Source organism: Herpailurus yagouaroundi, unplaced genomic scaffold (assembly GCF_014898765.1).
Source record: "Herpailurus yagouaroundi ecotype Mexico unplaced genomic scaffold, PumYag 140, whole genome shotgun sequence".
NCBI classification, from domain to species: domain Eukaryota; kingdom Metazoa; phylum Chordata; class Mammalia; order Carnivora; family Felidae; genus Herpailurus; species Herpailurus yagouaroundi.
The window spans coordinates 57,707,349-57,722,507 of record NW_024412395.1 but is presented as its reverse complement, the minus strand read 5'-3'; the positions used below and the strand labels follow the sequence as shown (position 1 = coordinate 57,722,507).

Sequence of the window (15,159 nt, the reverse complement as noted above, 5' to 3'; positions counted from 1 at the left end):
GCTGAGGATGCTTCTAGGGGAAAGATGATTGCTAGCCTCTACTGTCCAACCAATATTTATGTCTTGGAGGATATTGACAATTAAAATGGACAACAGTGATTCTTCATTTCCTCTGGCTTTGGATATCGGCCCCTTGGAGGGGTATTAATATCCATGGCCAAATGGGAATTTATTGATATCAGTTTTTATAAGTCACCTACTACCAAATTTGGGTGCAAACCAGTAATCCAGATGTGGGAGACATAATACGCCATCATTAGTCTCTAGATCCACAATCTTCATTTCCTCTGCTTGCCTTCCTTTCCTTTTCTCTGGATAACAATGAATTGTCAGGCTGGTCTAAGTGTGCTGATTTGTTCACTCGTTCATTCAACCAGTAATCTGTTCCAGGTAATGAACAGAGTACTGGGGATGCAAACCCCAACAGGTCGGAGGTCCTATGTTACAGGAGTTATATTTTAGTGAAATTATAGAAAAATGATTAGGCAGTTTTAGTCCAGAGTGGTAAGTTCTATGGAAACGTGTAGGAAGGAAACCAAACCCAATCTTAAGGAATCAGGAAGGCTTCCAGAGGAGTGGCAGAGAAGGGGTCATGAGGGGAGCGGAGGAAGGACGGAAACGCTTTTACTAAGGGGAAGTGTGTTGGACGGGAGCAATTTCTTGATCTTACACTGGTGATCTTTGCGAGGCACTGTCCACCACACAAGAGAGAGGATTCCTTAGAGCTGCTCTACACTGTTCACAGAAGACTCTGTTTCAAGGAAACTGGGAAATAGGGAATGTCTTCAGCTTGTTCCTCCTTTGGGATTTGTTTGGGGTGTGAGTCTTTCAATATTTTTAATCTAAATTTGTCTCTGGTTGTGTGTACACATCTTCCTACTTCTTTTACTCCCTCTAATATCGTTAGACTGCAGAAAAAGACCCCGATGAACTAGATAGGGTAAGGTCCTGGGACTGGATTCAAACATACATTATTTTCATTCTTCTACAAGTGCCTGGTTATGATGTGAGGGAGACAGTGCTTAAAAACACAAAGGTAAATGGACCTACAGTTTTAGGCACCAACATACAGGGGCAAATGTGCCTGAAAATGATAGTTCAAGAAACATGGCTCCTGATGTATGTATGCAGCTGTGATTGGCAAGAACATGATTGTCAATGTGGGAAAAAGCTGAAGTAACCTGGAATACACAATATATAAAACTTCCCTGGGATCTCCAAGGAATGCTCAGGTGATTCAGATGCAGAGATCCACGGAACATGATTTTAGAAAATGGTGCTCTAAAGAAAATCAGCTTAAAACGAGAGGTTTAATTTCTTTTTTCCCCAAAGCTCCATGGAATTGTTTGCCATTCGTTTTTGGCTCTTCCTGAAGACATTTCCACATGATGACATAGGGAGAGCACATTTGCAAATCACATTCAGGGTGGTGAGAGATAATGAAATTGAAGTGTCAGCAGTTTGCAAAAGGAAGCTTTCTTTTTTTCCCCTCCCAAGCCCTGTTATTACCTTATTCGATTTGCACTTTATTTTGAAGCACATATATAGAAATAAGCAAATTATTAATTCAAGCTTGTCTTCAATTTTGTGCTTGGCCTGCAAACCTCTAACATCTCCCCTAGTTCCCCAGGCGGACTGCTGAAGGCTTGGTGATAGGCTGAGGAGGGCATATTCATTATTCAATATGAGCTGCAAGCAATTTGATATTTCATGTGAGCATGTGGCAGAGCTGAGGGCAGTGGGGGGGGGGGGGAAGTGTCATTCAGGGGAACATGGTCTAGGCTACTACCATTTTCATGTTTAGCTGAAGGCTTAACATTAGCTGTGCTCACATGTTTCAAGGATAAGGATAATTCCATTGAGAATCATGGCTGCAACCAGGTGTTTTTGTCTCTGTGACATGTCCTATTTCTTTGTGCAGGGAGCACTTCTTGAGCCAAGCCATATGCTCAGCATCACGGGAGCTTCATGTGTTCCGTCTGGAGCACTGGGAATAATGAGATCCTGAACCACAAAGGGCAGAGTCCCTGGAAAGCAGCCATACTTGGTGGAGGTGGGGAATGCTCATGGTCCCCAGTTCCTGAGGCCTAGGAAGCAGTTCTATATGAAGTCTGCATTGTCTGTCCACACCTCCATTCCCAGGGTGGGCATACACACCGCTTGAAGGAGTCCTGGGCCTTCTTAGTCCCCCGTATAGGAGAAATGGGCCCTGCAGTCTTCCTTCTGCACACATCAAAAAATGTCTTTTCTTTTGCTTAAGAAGGTTACCACCACGCTTTAAGATCATAGAGATTTAGAATGAAAAGATCATTAGAGTTCACTTTTTTTAATGTTTATTTATTTTGAGAGAGAGAGCGCGCGCGCGCAAGTGGGGGAGGGGCAGAGAGAGAGGGAGACACAGAATCAGAAGCAGGCTCTGTGACTCGATCTTACCAACAGTGAAATCATGACCTAAGCCAAAATCAAGTCGGATGCTTAACTGACCGAGCTACTCACGCACCCCAAATTCACTTGTTTTAATGCCCTCATTTTTACCTATGTGCAATCTTGATATTAGAGAGATTAGGTGATTTGTCTGGGGACACACAGCTAGTTAGATATAACCTGGGGACCAGACCCCAGATATCTGGAATCTCAGTTGAGTGCTCTTTCTACTAAGACACCAAATACTTAGAACAGCGCCTAGAACACAGAGGGAACTAAATTTATGTGTGCCGAGATGAAAGTGTTTTTTGAAAACTCTAACGTTCTCCTGAAATGTTCGGTCCAGCACATGTTCATTTTCAAAACCTTTCCACCATGTCGACAAAAGTTCTGAAAAATGCCCGCTGGGCTATCTGAGAGAGCTGGTCTGCAGCTTTTGGAGTTCTGGAGATTGGATGCACACCCCTCCACCACCCAACCCCCTTTCCCTGGTGTTTCATGGCGGGATGGCTCAGTCTGCCATGGCTGATCTGCTAACTGAGTAATATCAATGGTCACTTTGGGATGAGCACAGTCTGTGTGTTTGGAATAAGTAATGAGTAAAATGATATTGGGTTATCAGGGACAATAGCAATGAAAAAGCCTGGGCTGCCCTCACCCCATTTAGGCACTAAGTGGCTTCCTTAAGCAACAGACCTGCAGCTGATGGTCTCGGCAGCCTCCTTGTGGCCGACTAACGTGCCTGGTTAGTTGACAGCCGAGGACACTCAGGGCACAGAGCACAACTGAGGAGTATGGGAGACGACAGGTTTTAGTTGAGGTGCTGGGCAAATGAGCACAAGGTCCTGTTAGGGCACCTTGTGAAGTTAGAAGTGAAGTTAGAGACATGAAGAGGGAGAAATAGGAACATCAGGGCAATGTGAAGAAGCTACTGACATCACATTCTGTATTTGCTTTCGCTTTAGTTTGTACACACACATGCGTGTACACACTGTTGAGTTTATGGTCACACTCCAGGTGTGACTTTAAAGTAGTAGTTTTCCCATGTGATCTGGGAAACCTGGAGGTCCTGAGACCTTTCCAGGGAGTCTGTCAGATCAGAACTACTTTCATCGTAACATTAGGATATTACCTGTCTTTCTCACTTTCAATTTCTCAGAGTGTTTTCCAGAACGCACAACATGTGACACACAGCAGATTAAATGTGGGAGGAGGTATGAAAATCTGGTAGTTTTCTATTAGCCCAGGTATTGAAGGGATTTGCAAAGATGCAAAACCATGCCATTATTCTTACTCCATTTTGTTTTGCTCTGAAAATGTAGTCATTTTTATATAAAAGTATGTTATTTATATTAACATGTAGTGGGTTTATTATCATTCTGAAACGAATCAACAAATATTTTAGACATTTCTCAGTTTTTAATTTCTAATATGGTAAACATCAATGGCTAGAACTCACATAAACAAAAGTTCTCTGGAGTCCTCTGCAATTTTAATAGTCTTTTTTTTAAAATGCTTATCTTGAGAGAGAGAGAGAACATGTGCTTGAGTGGAGGAGGGGCAGAGAGAAAGGGGGAGAGAGAGAATCCCAAGCAGGCTCCACACTGTCAGTACAGAGCCCCAAACGTGGGACTCCATTTCACAAACCATGAGCTCATGGCCTGAGATGAAATCAATAGTTGGACACTTAATTGACTGAGCCACCTAGGTGCCCCTTGAAGCCTTGTTTTTGATCCATAATGTGTGATCCTTATCGATAACCTACATTGGTAATCAAACTGGGCTTCAAGTGACTTTGGATTCTTTGCGCAATCAAAATCCATCGCTCGAGGTACCAACATCTGCAACCAATGAGGTTATATCAAAAGGATATGCCCGAGTTCAGAATGCAGATCCTCAGTATCATGGAAATTAAGTAGCTTTCAACGATTCTGCTTCGAGGGAGATATGTGTATTAAGAATGTTTAAGTCCTGGCATTTTTGTTAAAACTTGATCTCTTATTACTTTATAGTTTTATCTCACAAAGCTCAAAGCCATACTACACATACACCAAGTTGCTATCAAGCAGAGTGCTTATTTGTATACTAAAATAAGACCTTATGTGTTGTCAAATACCTTTTTGATTGGGTAATGTCTTTATCTTGTTTTCAGTGCTCTGTGCTAATCCTCACAAACAATGATATGTACAAGTGAATGCCGTGTTCCACTGAGGTCTCACATCCTCCCATCCCCCACCATGGAGCAGGAAGCCTGTTGGTGCTACTTTTAAAAGGGTGCATTATTTTTGTGTGTGTTCACAGGAACCTGCCTGGTGATTATATTTTAGAACAATTTGCACATTTTCTAGGAAAGAAAAAAATTGGTGTAGTGTTTTGCAAAGCTCTTAGGAAAGAGAAATCTCAGTGTTTCCCATTAGAATCACCTTTCACTAGGCTGTGTGGCATCCTTTGCAGGTGAATCACCCAGGGCAGTTTTGGTGGTGCACACAACAGGACTGAAGGGGTAAAAGGCAATCAGAACTCTGAACGGTGGAGGTTTACCTTTTCTGTCTTCTAGAGATACGGGGTATTGATCTAGTTCTGCTGCAAAGCTCTTTGCTTTATCACTGAATTTTAAACAGAAAGCATCTTGAAGTGCAGAGGCTGGCGAATTACTAGGAGCAGAGGTATTTTCGCAAACATCAAGGATAGGCAGGCTTTGGAGTTTGCAATGGCAGGGCCCACAGCTACATCACTGTATTTTCTAATGTTAGTGCTTTTTTTTTTTTTTTAAATGGGAAACTGCATTGGTTGATAGATTATAAACTGCCTCTCCCACCTATTTACCCCACTTCTCTTGACTTTTCTACTTCTCCATTCCAATCTCTGGTACTTGTGACTTACTTAATGTGTTCCTTTCTGGAGACTCTGGGGAATAATCTCTTTCCTTGACTTTCCCAGCTCTTAGAGACTGCCCACATTCCTGGACTTGTGGCCCTCTCCTTCATTTTCTTTTCTTTTTTTTAAATTAATTTTTAATGTTTATTTATTTTTGCAAGTGGGGGAAGGGCAGAGAGAGAGGAGACAGAGGATCCCACGTGGGCTTTGACAGCAGGGAGCCCAATACGGGGCTGGAACCCATGAACTGTGAGTCCACAATCTGAGCTGAAGTCGAAGGTTCAACCAACTGAGATACTCAGGTGCGCTCACCCCTGCCCCCCTTCATTTTCAGTCACAATGTTGCATCTCTCAGCTCATCTTCTGTGATCATACTCCCTCTCACTGACTAGGGACAGGTCTTCTGCTTTTGGGGACTTGTGATCACATTGAGCCCACTTGAATAATTCAGGATAATCTCATCTCAAGGCCCTTAACTTTAATCACATCTGCAAAGTCCTTTATGCCAAGTAGGATAACATGTCCATGGGCCCAGGGGATAAGGGTATTGACATCTGTGATGGGCCAATATTCTGCCTACCACACACATGGAACCTGGCTGAGTGTGCCAGCATCCCTATGAATGAAAAGCACCAATCTGTTCTCAGAGAGATGCCCCTGTGTCCAAATGAACCAAATCTCATGCTGAATCAGTGACTTTACTCAGTAAGTATTTATTAAGCCCGTTGAACACTCAGTATTTGTTGAGATTAGCGTTCCTTTCCTAAATCAATGTTATATATTTCTTTAAAAAAGTTTTTTTAATGTTTATTTATTTTTGAGAGAGAGAGAGAGAGAGAGAGAGAGAGAGAGCAGGGGAGGGGCAGAGAGAAAGGAAGACACAGAATCCGAAGCAGGCTCCAGGCTCTGAGCCGTCAGCACAGAGCCCGACGCGGGGCTTGAACCCAAGAACCGTAAGATGATGACCTAAGCTGAAGTCAGACGCTTAACTGACTGAGCCACCCAGGCGCCCCAAGCTATATATTTCTTTAGCCCAGTTTTAGGTTTACAGAAAAATTGAAGAGAAAGTACAGAGAGTTCCCATATATTCCCTCTCCTTTGATTTTCCCTTAGTATTGGCATCTTGCACTGGTGTGGCCCATTTCTTACAACTGACGAATCAGTACTGATACATTAACTAAAGTGCATAGCTTACATTAGGCTTCACTTTATGTTGTGTAGTTTAGAGGTTTTGCCAAATGTATAATGTCCTATATCAGCCATTTCAGTATCATACAGAATGATTTCACTGCCCCCAAAATTGTTTCATCTGTTCCTTCTGTCCCCCTGTCGTCCAGCTCTTGATAGCCACTGATCCCTTTGCTTTGTAGAATACCTGGGCCTTTTTCAGAGTGTCATACAGTTGGAGTCATAGTATGTAGCCTCTTCAGACTGGCTTCTTTCACTGCATAATATACATCTAAGTTTCCTCCATGTCTTTCCGTGACTTGACAGCTCATTTCATTTCATCATTGAATAATATCTACTTGTACAGATGCACTGCAGTTTATTTACTTTTCACCTACTGACAGAACATCTTGGTTGCTTTCGGTTGTTGGCAATCAATAAAACTACAATTAATATCTGCATGCAGGTTTTGGTGGGGACATAGTTTTTATCTCATTCAGGTAAATATCTAGGAATGCAATCCCTGGATCATATAGTAAGACTATATGGAGCCTTGTAAGAAACAGCCAAAAGATCAGTGTCTTTCTTTCTTTCTCTCTTTCTTTCTTTCTTTCTTTCTTTCTTTCTTTCTTTCTTTCTTTCCTTCTTTCTTTTTCTCTTTCTTTCTTTTTCTCTTTCTTTCTTTCTTTCTTTCTTTCAAATATTTTTAATGTTTATTTATTTTTGAGAGACAGAGAGAGACAGCACGAGCTGGGAAGGGGCAGAGAGAAAGACACAGAATCCGAAGCAGGCTCCAGGCTCTGAGCTGTCAGCACAGAGCCTGAGGCAGGGCTTAAACCCACAGACTGTGAGATCATGACCTGAGCCGAAGTCAGACACTTAACCAACTGAGCCCACCCAGGCGCCCCATCAGTGTTTTCAATTTAGAACTTCAGAGTAATTGAGGAAGGTTGAGCTGGCAGTGTCCTGGGCCTGCTTCTAAAACCTAGACCAGAGAAGTACTGTTTTTATGAACTTTACATATTGAAGTTCTGAGTAAGATGCATTTACAAAAGAATGATGCAGCTGGAAAGCAATTTGAACGCTTTTGAAAATCTGATGTGCCATTACAGATGTCCTTTCCTCCCACCTTCTCCTCCACTGTTCACCTTGCTTGGGAGCCCCGAAGGTGACTTGTATTATAGCAGGGGGTAGTTAGATTCCCCCTTACAGAATCAGTGACTTTGACGGTCACACGGCCAGGTCTGATCACACTGGTGAGAAGGCACACAAACCTTGTCTCCTGGAGAAAGATAACACTGCAGTCTGGAAACGATGAAATTATTGTCCTAACAATAACATATGAGAGTGCTCTGCAGAAGAACATAACTCCCTAAGGGCTTACAGCTATGCAGCTATTTGTCTAGATAAATACACACACCACATGCCACCTACTCGTGTACACTCCACTGATGACTGATATGCACAGCCTCAATGGACTCTTTTATGCTGCTACGGAGACTGTCTTAGTAGTTGGCAGGGTGACTCGGGTTTGAATTCCAGTTCTACCACTAACTTCCTGTATGACTTTAGGAAAATGATTTATCCTCTGTAAGCCTCAGTTTCCCCATCCATAAAATGGAAGTAAGAGTAGTATCTACCTTGTAGGGTTGTTGTGTGGATATGATGAGACGATGTGTGTAAAGCCCAGTTCCTAGCACCATAGTAAGTCTTCAGTAAGTGCTGGATATACAGAAACCACTGTTCTTCTTAAACCCCTACTTTTTGGTAGGAAAGGCCATTCCCTCCCCCCGCCCCCCCCCCCCCAGTGAAATCCCTGAGGCAGGATTAAGTAAGGATGGTGTTTAGTACCCTTCATTTATCCCCCTCAAGAATCCCTTTCATCCTGGCAACTGAGTCTATTTAATTCCCATCCTCCACCTTCCCCACCTTCCCAGCTCCGTCTGTCCAATATTTTAGTTCCATCCCTGACTCCAGGCAGATGGTTTTAAGGAGTCTGAGGACATGTGCTCATTGATCTGGTGTGGTCGGCTTTTGCATCTGGTCTCATTCTGAGCGGACGGCTCAGCTTTTCTGTGGCTGAGTCCTGACATGTGTGCCTCTTCATCATTGATATATATTTTCTTCCCAGCATTTTATTTCCTGCGTGGATTTCTGCCTCTGAACTCAAGTTCTCTCCATATTCTCTCTCAAGTTTGAATCATCAAAAACTCGCCGCCTGCTAACCACCTCCACTCCCGACCCCGCACTGAATGCCTGTCATTCAGCTGGAAGCTGATTGCCTCTCCTGCCTTGTCCCAGATTACACCACTTGGCACTTGTGCTGGTAGTTCTTTGTGCCTCTCGGCCTGGGCCGGACAAGGCTTCAGCTTCACTTTGCAAGATGTCATCCCTCTTAGCTCAGCTCCATTTTTGCGGCTCCCAGACTTTGCTGTCTCTTGCAATGTACATGCCGGGCAGTGACTCTGACCCTTTCTCGGTCTGACATATCCCACTGTGGTCAGAGGCCTGGATCTGTTACTAGGACCTGAGCTACTGGCTATAGACCCCGGTGTTACAGAAAGGCATACCCTGATATATCTTGGAAATTGGTCCAAGATGTAAATTGTGATGTAAGGAGCAAATTATTCAGGTCTTTGGCAAGAAACAGATGGCGTATTCAAGATGGATAACTGAGGAGAGATTAATAAATGGACTATTTAAGTGTGGGGGTAGGGTTTGTAAAAAGCAATAAAGCATAGTGCAGAACTGCTGGGTTAATCCCAGGAGAGAGCTATGCCACCGCTATGCCTTGGTGGAGGAAGGGGAAAAGTGGTAACCAGAACTGGGAGGGAGACAGAGTGTGCATCAGGGGGAGAGGGCTACTTGGCAAGGCCTGGGGCCTTCAACTGAGGCAGGCAGCCCACCCAAAGCCACCATGCTGGGAAGCAGTCAATAAAATAAATACCTTTATATCATTCTCCCCTTCCCTCTGACCTGCTGATATTCCCATTGGCCGAACCCACCTAGAAGCCTGAGAGCAAGGAAGCTCATTGATCCAGTTCACACAGGTTACCCAGAGTTGTGAGGACAGTGGGACCTGGAGAGGCAAACAGAAAAAAGGGGTCACCAAGCTATGCATGATATCTGGCCGTGTATGGCTGTGTTCTTTGTGCACATGGAGCCCAATTATGTCATTGTAGTGTTAAGGACATTCTACACCTTCTCAGTGACCTTATGGTTTACACTGTCTATGACCACTGACTACAATTCAGGCAGAGTTGTATGAGGTTATAGATCCAGGACTTTCACGATAATGGCAATGCTGTTTTGAACCTATATTTTTTTGTGATGGGTCACAAGAAATGACACCTTAGAAATGATGCACTGAGGACGGAAAGAGAATCTATTGTTTTATTTATGATTATTAAGTAAATTCCATGGGCTGAGTCACAGTACTCCAAAAAAAAAAAAAGCTCATTTCTTCAACCTCCATAATTCATAATTTTATGCTCTTGTAGAAGTATAAAATCTCTATTAATAAATTCTGGGATGTGCTTCTTGAAAAAGAATCAAATGGGTCCAAAAAAATCTAGGATGTCAAGATAGGCAAAAGGAGGTTATTCACACCAATAAATGTTTCTCACCTCTCAAAGTGATTGAGTATATGTTCCTTTAAAGTAGCAGAATCACAACAATTGAACATGAAATATGATGTGATTTACCAGACTGTAATTTTCAACGATGCACCTTGAGTAAAGAAAAGTAAATTAATATTAATAATACTTGTACTAGAGGTGCCTGGGTGTCTCAGTCAGTTAACATACAACTCTTGATTTTGGCTCAGATCAGGATCTCATGGTTGGTGAGATCAAGCCTCAAGTCATCGAGCCTGCTTGGGATTCTCTTTCTTCCTCTCTCTCTTCCCCTCCCCTGCTTTGTCTCTGTCTCTGTCTCTGTGTCTCTTTCAAAATAAATAAACAATAAAAATAATAATACTTGTAATAGTAAGTAATATTTAGAATTAGCAATAACTTCATCGATTCTGTGGTTGGAAGGGTCCTTGAGGATATGTGGTACATCTACTCAGCTAACTCCTGAATCCTCTCTTCTGTACCCTCCTAAAGGGTTATACAAGGTTTTACAACCACCTTGGTCTATGTAGAAGTCCACTGACATTATTTCCTCAACCAACAACAGTTGTCATGGTTCAGATAAACATAATATTAATCTATCATAATAATGTGGCTAATTGCATTATAACTGTCTATTATTGAAACAGAAATTTACTAGTGGTTTGAAAATAATCAATCAGATTTGAACTGAGCCCTCATCTGCATCAAATCGTTCTAACCGGGGGCAAATGACAGGGTCGAGATGAAATTAAGATAAATTCTGAAAGAGACCTAGAGAGAGGGAGGGGCCTAACATCTCCTTGTGGATAGGCAGGGACCTGGATACTTGGATGCCCATTGTACAGATGCCATGAGAGGCCCCCTAAGGGTGAGTATGATGCTCAAGGTTGTAGAGTTGCTGAGTTGGAACTTGAACTCAGAGTGCCCTTCTCTAAGTCAGGATTCTAAAGGGACTGTGAAGAGAATGTGAAGAGAGAATCTTCCCCTGGCTGGGTTGGGAGTGTACTTTGCAGAGTGTCCTTCAGCTACTTGGAGTTAATATGAGGGCTCTACTTAATACAGGGAAAATGGAAGCGATCATTGCTCAACATTGGTCTGGTGGGGAAAGTGGGTGATGGGCATTGAGGAGGGCACCTGTTGGGATGAGCACTGGGTGTTGTATGGAAACCAATTTGACATTAAATTATATATAAAAAATAAGTAAAATCTGTGACCTGATATGGGGGAAAGAAAAAAACAACACATGTCAGACTGGGTTTAAGGGACGGCCAGGGTTCATTCTCATTTCAAGGGAAGGAAAGAAAAGACCTTTATATGCACCTATAAATCCTGCCTTTTACAATTGCCTAATGGAATGAAGAAGTTAAAAGTAGCTGATGCCATTTTCTTACTGGATACAATTAGCTGATCAAATATGTCATCTTGCAGATTCAGCTGATTGAATTGAAGCTAGCATCCTGTTTAGCGAAATAAAATTGTGGTGAATGTAACTGATTCTTTTCTTCCATTTTTGTAAATATCATGGTTTTCGCCTTTTCTAGTAATTAATCCTCTCAAGCTCCCATTTTAACTTGTCAAAAGCAGGCCCAGTTTTGGAGAAGGAGCTTAGTTAGTAGATCATTTGATGATCCCCAGCAGACAAGCTGCTGCTCATCCGTGGCCTGGGCAGGGGTGCCTGGATGACTCCATTGTTTGAGCATCCAACTCTTGATTTCAGCTCAGGTCATGATCTCATGGTTTGTGGGTTCAAGCCCCACACTAGACTCTGCTTTTACAGCATAGAGTCTGCTTGGGATTCTCTCTCCCTCTCTCTCTGGTCCTCCCTTGCTCTCTCTGTTTCTTTCTGTCTCTCAGAAAAAAAAAACAAAAAACAAAAAACTGCTAGGGCAGATTACTTGACTGCCCTCTGCCCTCTAGAATCTCCAGTGTTCTGTGGAACACATCCAAGAATCTGTATTTTTAACAAGTTCTCCAGATAATTTTGGAAGTCCTCTAGGTTTGGGGGCTAATGATCAAAGATTATGTTTCTGGAGACTTGCAATTCTAAGTATAATTTTCTCCCTAGCCTTTAACAGTCCTCTGAAAAAATGTAAAAATCCTGGCTAAGTTAATACTGAAGGCTTTTCATCTTGTAGGGGTGAGCTGTGGGGCTGGGGAGGTGAGGCAGCTGAGAGAGAGTGGGGGTAGGAGGCAGAGGACGATGGTGGTGGTAAGGCCTGAGGAATGAAGACTCAGGAATCAAAGGGTCTGGAGTGGGGGTGGGTGGGGGAGAATAAAAGAGAGACTTGGTCTGTTGGACAAACGTGTTCGGGGCCAGCTCTGGATGAGTGAACACAGCTCATAACCTTTGCTCTCCTACTTCCTTTGAGATGAAGATGATAATAGTAAGTGGGGTAGAGGGTTGTTATGTTTTCAGAATTTATATGGTATTGTGGTTTTTATCCTCTTCTCAACCCAAGAAACCACACGAAATTGAGCAGTTACGTAAACTAACCAGTGGGTCTGAGTACTGAACACAGTTTTAGAATTTATTAGATGTGAAAATATCTGACTTCGCCGTGAGGGGGCCACTTCGGCAAGTAGATGGTGGAAAGCTGAATGTTCCGGTTTGTTAGTCCTGTATTTTTCTTAAGGCTGAAGAAAGTAAATACACAATAATTGAGCATCTTCTGCGGACCTACGGGGAGTAGAGTCCTTACGTGATGTGTGGTGGGAGAAGTGGAGTCCTGGGTTCCTATGGAACTCCTCAGTGCCACCCGGGCTGGGGCTGTGAAGATGAATGTCGCCCCAGCACTGCCCATCCACCTGTGTGTGGCCAACAGCCCCAAAGCCCAACAACGAGCACTTCAGTCAATTGAAAAATATTGTCGTTTGAAAAGAACTACTGGTACTTCTTGCTCAAGAATTAGAAAGAAAAAGGACCCCATTTTCATAAGTAGTTCAGCAATTTTTAGGTTGTCTGAGATTTTCTCCACAAGCTTTAAGGCATTAGCTTCTCCTTGAATCGTGCCTTTTCCCTTTTTCTTAAGACTATGACATGTTAAACTGTGATTTACTCATCTCTGTAATTAGATGCAGTGATTAGAATCCTCTTTATCTTACTCTGCAGTTTTCCTTTATGGGGAATTATGAAAGAATAATAGGTAAAAAGTTCAGAATGGGGGAAAGAATAAACAGAATGCTGAATGGTAAAAGGAGACAGAATGCTGAATGGATAATAAAATATTTAGTGCTTTTCAATTAACTGTTCTCACGATTAGTACACTAGTATATTATATCATAAAAATCATGTCTATTAATTTTTTGCAGCCATTATCTTGACTGTGATTTACTCCCCTCAAATCATTAACAATGCCATTAAAAAGGTGGATGGAGATGAACGTCCTGGATAGAGTTCAGGGATGTAATGGGATTATTGTTCAGGGTCATGGAGAGATTGAAGACCAGCGAATAGAAGGAAGGGGGTCAGAGAGTGTGGAGTTGGTGAGGGGAGAGAGTAGAGGAAGAAGGTGCAGAGCCCCAGGGTTTGAGAGACAGCCACCCACGTGGTGCCAGAGTTGGGGAGGAGTGCCTTAGATGAGGCAATGTTGTCATCACCCCTGGAAGATGCAGGCTGAGGGAGCCCAGTGACTGGGAGAGCATGGGCTTTCCTTCCTGTGGAATTTCACACGCACAGAGAGGAGAAGATAAATATGTGTGTGTACAAGAGTCCCCAGGGTCCCATCGGAGGCAATGGAGCGTTCTTGTTCCAGGTTATGCTGGTGGTTTGAGAGCAGCATTTCCATCCAGCCAAAGAAAGGGCCATGACTCTTCATAAATAGTTCTCTTCTTGGGAAAATGAGATAAGCTGTAGAATCAGAAAAGTGTTAGTCAAGTAGACCAGGGAAGACTGAGGCTCTGTGGACTTGTACTACAGCTGTGCATTTTGAGAAGTTTGCTCGTGGGAACACCTGTCCATTGTTTTCTTTACCTGCCTGGGTGTCTACCTTCAAGTAATCAGTTAATCAATATTCAGTTTATCAGTCTGTTCTTGGTTCTGCATCTTTAGAGTCTTCAAATATCTTTTGGCTATATTTAAAGATAGGAATTTTATTGCTATAAAATACAATATTTGCAAGATTTTATTCTTTTTTAGTTCACACCCCCTCCTGCCCTCCCCCCCCCCCCAACTTATCACTAGCACCTGGGACAATCACAAGGCCTTTGTGAATATAGAATCTATTTTAATTCAGGGTCTGAAATTCTAATTTTCTATCTGGGCTTCTTGGAGTGTACATTGGAGATGGGCCAGAGTCTCCTTTATATTTATATCGTGTGAGTCAGTGGTAGAGGCCAGAGTCAGAAGCCTCTGGTTTTTAAATTTTAAATGTTTTTTTTCGAAGTGGTTTGGCCACAAGACATGTCCTCCTAAAGCAAGTTAATCTGTCATAGTCAATCAGACAGCATTTTTAGTAGCTTAGTAGTATACTTATGAGTTAATATCATTTAGAAGTTGTTCATTATAACTAGGAAACAACATTTCTCTAACAGCCATGGAAGGTAGTATAGCTGGTCATGGTCTGATCTTGAAAGATGTCACTGAAACCTCACGAAATCTTGAAAACAAAGTTTAATAACAATATTTTATTATGTATATATATATTAATGTTTATTTTTTGAGAGAGCGCAACTGGAGGAGGGGCAGAGAGGGGGGGATAGAGGATCTGAAGTGGGCTCCACATGGACAGGCTGACAGCAGCCAGCCAGATGTGGGGCTCAAACTCATGAATCGTGAGATTATGACCCAAGCCGAAGTCAGATGCTCAACCTACTGAGCACCGGGTGCCCCGATTATAACAGTTTAGATCCCAGAGTTCAGGTGTCACATTTTTTTAGATTACTGTCTTCTTAATTCCCATTATGAGATTTTATGTATAAATATATAATAATTTGTTATATATTTAAATGTATAATTTATATTTTATGATAGATAAAATTATATCATAAACAATATATATTTCGTAGATATTATAGATAAATAATATTTAATAAATTATATTTATGTGTATGTATATGAGTAGGATATATTATCCACTCT

General features: G+C 42.3%; 1 long non-coding RNA gene across 2 annotated transcripts in view; it reads left to right on the top strand.

The window, feature by feature from the left end:
* Positions 1–5,481, top strand: part of LOC121030748 (uncharacterized) — a 58,565-nt gene extending 53,084 nt beyond the window's left edge. For both annotated transcript variants that reach the window (XR_005790389.1, XR_005790390.1), the window contains 2 exons: positions 1,922–2,053; positions 4,577–5,481. This is a non-coding gene — a long non-coding RNA (uncharacterized LOC121030748). The remainder of the gene's footprint in view (positions 1–1,921; positions 2,054–4,576) is intronic.
* Positions 5,482–15,159: the final 9,678 nt, after the last annotated feature.